This window comes from Manis pentadactyla, chromosome 8, assembly GCF_030020395.1.
Source record: "Manis pentadactyla isolate mManPen7 chromosome 8, mManPen7.hap1, whole genome shotgun sequence".
Classification (NCBI taxonomy): domain Eukaryota; kingdom Metazoa; phylum Chordata; class Mammalia; order Pholidota; family Manidae; genus Manis; species Manis pentadactyla.
In genome coordinates this window covers 95,015,983-95,021,982 of record NC_080026.1, presented here as the reverse complement: position 1 = coordinate 95,021,982, position 6,000 = coordinate 95,015,983, and the positions used below count along the sequence as shown (strand labels likewise).

General features: G+C 38.7%; 1 protein-coding gene across 3 annotated transcripts in view; it reads left to right on the top strand.

Annotated features, from left to right (window-relative positions):
- Positions 1 to 450: 450 nt before the first annotated feature.
- Positions 451 to 6,000, top strand: part of MICU1 (mitochondrial calcium uptake 1) — a 235,937-nt gene continuing 230,387 nt past the window's right edge. For 2 of the 3 annotated variants that reach the window (XR_008998935.1, XM_036928847.2), the window contains exon 1: positions 451 to 563. The gene's annotated coding sequence lies outside the window, so the exon portion shown is untranslated. The remainder of the gene's footprint in view (positions 564 to 6,000) is intronic. The other variant, XM_057505964.1, reaches the window with a different exon arrangement.

The following is a 6,000-nucleotide window of genomic DNA, read 5'->3' as shown; positions in this document are numbered from 1 at the left end:
AAGCTGAAGGTCAGGATATAGGGAAATTTTACTCGCAGCCTAAACCTAAACGCAGTTCAAACAAAACAACTGCGAACTCACTGTGGTCCAGTTTTCTCTGCACTGACTCCTTTTTGCTTAGCCAACGCGTAAACTTGTACCCCTGAGGGGGCAGCGGACACAGTAAGTCTCATAACTGACTCCAGTAACTCCTGGTGTGTATGTGAGGCGGTAGGCGGGGATGCCTGAGTACAAACCCGAGAGCCCCCTGGGAGCCCTCGCGCTATCCCGCCCAAATACCGGGGGGCGGGGCGGGGCCCGAGGCCGAGGCGGGGCCCGAGGCCGGGGCGGGGCCCGAGGCCGAGGGGCGAGTAGCTTCGCTGGGCCCGCCTCACTTCTTTTCCTCCGTGCCCCGCCCACATACATTTCGCCACGATCCCGGCAGGCCCAGCGGCTAGGAGAGTCACGTGAGAGTGGGTGGTGGAGGTGGAGGCTTGTGTCTGCTGTGTATTTTTTTTTGTCTCTGTAGTTGGCGGAGGTGGGCGGCTTTTACCGAGAAACCGCTGAAGCTCGGGAGTGGACAGGTGAGTTCTGAACTTGAAGCGTGTGAGATGACAGCCATTTAGGGGAGGCTAAAGGGAAGGGGGGCGCGGAACAGCTTTAGGGGTCTGAACTCTGGGCGGGCAGCTCCCCTCCTCTGGGATCCGGCGTGTTCCCTGATGCGCCCAGCTCAGCGGCCTGAGAGCAGACCTTAGTCCTGCCTGCACTCCATCCCATTTCCCTGTCCCAGAAGTTCTCTTCGTGCCGAGTTCCCAACTTCAGAGTTCACTTGGGCGCCGACGTCCCTCTCCTCACGGGAGGTCACAAGTAGACTTGACTAGTTCCCCAGGGGCTTGTGGATGTGTTTGGAAGTGGATGAAGAACTGTACAGTGAATCTCTGGTGGGAAGAAGGGTTAATCATCGAAACGAAAAAAGAAGTGAAAACTCAATGGGGACCCGGAGTAGCAAAACAAAGTGCAGGCTTCTTGGACTGGTCAGTTCTTATCTTTTCCAATAGCTTCCCATTCTGGTTCTCTCTCAAGTGTCCTCACCTTCCCATCCTGGAGCATACGAGGTTTTGACAAAGCTGGTTGTTTTTGACTCTGTGAATGTTGTGAGAAAAGTTTAAAACAGACTGTTCTTTAAGATGCTACCTCAGGAATCTTACGGTTTGTAGCTTCTTTATCTTCCCTTGCTCGTATTTGTAAATAAAAGTATTCGTATTTGTAAATAAAAGTAAAATAACCGCTTTATAATGCAGGGACTAGAGTTCAGTATTTTATTCTCCCTTGGTACCTGGAAAGACACATTTTCTTTGTTATTTTATAAACAGATGTGTCTATCACAGTTTTTTTAGGTGGTTTCTTGGATATACCTTTGTTTATGTTTAAGCAGCCCTTTGGGTCACATGTGCAAGTGATCGAACAGTAGAGGAAAGCAATTTGCAGATAAAGTGAAGCAGTTTGGGGACTGATAGCAGTAAGAGAGTTTAGGTTTCATTAGACCATATGACAAATTAATAAAATGTCAACAACTTGAGACACAGGTATTGCCCAGGATGACCAACCTGCTTCTTTCTGGTGTTGGATGAGGTAATGAGCCTGCTGAATATATTCTTATTCTAAAAACTTTTTAGAACTCATTGCCACTTGTGTGTACTCTCCAGCTACTCTTTATCATCAACCGTGATAGGCGATTATTTCTTCCACTAGGAACATTGCTTGGGGCACCTAATTATGTCAAGAAAGTGCCAGTGGCACCTTCTGTGTGTCCTTACTGAGGAATATAAAACTAAGTAATGCTAATGAAAATGAAGATTTAGGAGTGGATTGTGTGCCTGGGGAGAACGAGAGTGATAGAAGTTTAATAAAAGCAGGAGAACAAAAGCATGTATTGCTATCTTTCTATAGAACATTTACTGTATTCCGTAGAGTTACATTCTTAAGGAGTGCATCTTGAGACTGACTTTCCTATATTTAAGAGTAAAACAATGGTGTGTAATTTCTTCCATAATACAATATAACATAAAATAACTGTAACAAAGATTTAATTGACCCTTCAGATTTTACATTATTCAGAATTATAGGACTTAAGTAATTGATAAAGTTATTAAACCCAATTTGGCTACTTTTAATCTTTAGTTTTACTGCTTGAGCAATTTTTACAGCGACTGCAGCACTTGGTGAATGTTAGCCAAATTTCTTTGGCATATAGAGTTGTTTAAAATGCCTTTTTCAAAGAGAACCAATTTTTTTTTTTTGAGAGGGCATCTCTCATATTTATTGATCAAATGGTTGTTAATAACAATAAAATTCTGTATAGGGGACTCAATGCACAGTCATTAATCAACCCCAAGCCTATATCTCAACGGTCTCCAATCTTCTGAAGCATAACAAACAAGTTCTTACATGGTGAACAGTGCAAGGGCAGTCATATCACAGAAACTTTCGGTTTTGATCACGCATCTTGAACTATGAACAGTCAAGTCAGATATGATTATTCGTTTGATTTTTATACTTGATTTATATGTGAATCCCACATTTCTCCCTTATTATTATTATTATTATTATTTTAATAAAATGCTGAAGTGGCAGGTAGATGCAAGATAAAGGTAGAAAACATAATTTAGTGCTGTAAGAGCGCAAATGTAGATGATCAGGTCTGTGCCTATAGACTAAGTATTAATCCAAGCTAGACAAGGACAACAAAACATCCACGGATGCAGAGGATTTCTCTCAAAACATGGGGGGTGAGGTTCTAAGCCTCCCCTCTGTTGGTCCCCAATTTCTCTCCTGATGGCCAAGAACTAATTTTTTTTAAAGTTTGCTCACAACTTTTTTATTCCCACTCAAAACAGTTTAATTTTGTGCCAGGCTTAAAGTCGATTCTTTTTAAATAGATGTTCTACTCACTTTGGTAAATTATGAGAAAGTTGTTAATCTTTTACGATATTAAAACATGATATCTGAGCATATTTGAGAAGAAAACGTGGGCAGTATCTTTAAATGTTTTATATTCCCTATTATAAAAGTAGTATGTGCTTATTTTTGAAAAATGGAAACATTATGAAAAAATAAAACACTGAAAGTTGAAAGCCTTATTTATCTTTTCCTTTGCCACCAGGTAACCACTAGTTCACCTTGCATATTTGAGAATCAGTGTGGAAAGAGTCGAGTCAGACTTCTTGTCCAAAATGATACTAATAGCACTAGGTTTACAACCTTAGAAACCCCAGAAGAGAAAGAACTTCCCCTTCACTGTATTTCTAGCAAACTATTGTGTCAGAGTCTCATTTGCCTGACTTGGGTCAATTCCCATTCTAAAGGCAATCTCTGTGGCCCAAAGTGATGAAATTGTTTGTGTGGCCAAGAGGGGATCTTACTCCCTCCCTGGAGTAGGGTATAGGGGGATACAGTTTTCAACCACATGAATTAAGAGTAGGCAACATATAGTTTCTAAAAGAAAATTGAGGTGTCATTTCCTGGACAGGAGAGAGAAGTTGCTGGACAGACAGAAAAAACATGTTCACTAATGCAATTTTACATATATTTGTTTCTTATAATAAAAGAACTTTCTTTCCTTTCCCAATATTAATTAATTAATTGTATTTTACAGCTTATGTGTTGCTTTTTCCTTTTAAAAAAAGGTATATTATTTAATTAGCTTACAGAATTTTAAGTTTAAACTCTCAAATGCATATATTTGTACTGTTATTACATGTTAAGTACCCATGCTCTGGCATATTCAGGTTTCTCACTTTAAATATATTGTATATTTGGCCAGTTTATTAAAATTGATTACTCATAAATATTTTTCATAACAGTGAATGTACTTGGTTAACAAACTGCAGTTTATAAATAGCAAATAAAAATGTCTTCAATATTTAAGTATATGTAATCAATATGATTAAATGCTTGATTCTTTTAATTGTTCCATGTCTAAAAACCGGTTAGTGTAGAAACTATTTCATTTTGAGCACTGTATGAAAAACAAATCACTATAATTGTCACTAATTGATGTAACTAATGTTAACTGTCAAACTATATTTAACATTAATGTCTGGTTTTACCTACTAATGGATTGTTCTGATTCATTTTATTTTAAGAGAAAATATAACTGAAGCAACATATTGTTTACTCCACTGTCTTGTTCTGTTCTTTTTTTTTTTCGTAGATAATTATTTTTTTATTGAAGGGTAGTTGACACATGGTATTACATTACATTAGTTTCAGGTGTACAACATAGTGATTCAACATTTATATACATGAAAATTCTAGGTACCAGCTATCACCATACCAAGCTGTTACAATATCTTGACTATATTCACTACATCCCGGTTACTTACTATTTTACCATTGGAAGTGTATACTTTTTTTTTTTTTTTTTTTTTTGTGAGGGCATCTCTCATATTTATTGATCAAATGGTTGTTAACAACAATAAAATTCTGTATAGGGGAGTCAATGCTCAATGCACAATCATTAATCCACCCCAAGCCTAATTTTTGTCGGTCTCCAGTCTTCTGAGGCATAACAAACAAGTTCTTACATGGAGAACAAATTCTTACATAGTGAATAAGTTCTTACATGGTGAACAGTACAAGGGCAGCCATCACAGAAACCTTTGGTTTTGCTCATGCATTATGAACTATAAACAGTCAGTTCAAATATGAATACTCATTTGATTTTTATACTTGATTTATATGTGGATACCACATTTCTCTCTTTATTATTATTATTTTTAATAAAATGCTGAAGTGGTAGGTAGATACAAGATAAAGGTAGAAAACATAGTTTAGTGTTGTAAGAGAGCAAATGTAGATGATCAGGTGTGTGCCTGTAGACTATGTATTAATCCAAGCTAGACAAGGGCAATAAAACATCCACGTATGCAGAAGATTTCTCTCAGAACGGGGGGTGAGGTTCTAAGCCTCACCTCTGTTGATCCCCAGTTTCTCACCTGATGACCCCCCTGCAACTGTGCCTGTCTTAGGTTGTTCCTCCCTTGAGGAATCTTACCCGTCTCTGGCTAACCAGTCACCTTCCGGGGCCATACAGGGAAATGTAAAGTTGGTAAGTGAGAGAGAAGCCTTATTGTTTGAAAAGGTTAGCTTTTTATTTCTTTGCATATTTATGCCCTGTAGCTTCTATGCCCAGCATTTGTCTTGAGGTATCTTTACCACTTGGAAGAATTATGATACTCGGTAAATTTGATATGAGGCACGAATTCTATTTAAGGGTTGTAATTAGGAAGGAAGAAGAAAAGCTGTAGAAGTAGCAGGCGGCAGAAAACCTGGGAAGATTGATTATTTCTTTGACATATCTTCTTGTAGAGTAACTTCAGCATGTATAGGTTTTAAGCTACTACTTAAATTGCGCACACACATTAACATAATAGGAGTATAGTTACATAACCAAAGCATACCTGTAATTACCAGCCATCTCCAGTGAAACCAATAAAACCAGTTAGGCACCTTAGGCATTTGTGAAAACTTATCTATAATATGGTGGATATTGTCCAACTGAACTTGAACAGTCTGAGAGAAATCAGACAAATTAAAACAACCCATTCCTGGGGAATGTTCACATCCCTTATGTTCTTTTAACAGTAAATAGTCTGTAGTTGTAAGATTTTGGAGCGCTACAATTTGCACTTCTAATTCTTGATTGAGTTCCAACAGTATAGATCCAGTCAAATTTGTTGTTTTAGTGTATGCACAGGCCAGCTTAGATATCTCCTTCCTCATTCCCATGGCAAGTCCAGGAACTGGTGGGATGAGTGCATCTACAGCTGTAGCAGTGCGTGGATCTTTGTTGGGGTTTTTTGATGATCATCTTCTGGCATGAGTCTTCCAGAGAGTGCTGATGTTGGAAGTTCTTTTTCATATCGTATCTTAGTTCATTTTCGGGGTACCCAATTAGGCTTTGATCCTCTGTATAAACACAAACAGACCCTTTGCCTACGCTTTTATATACCCTTTATA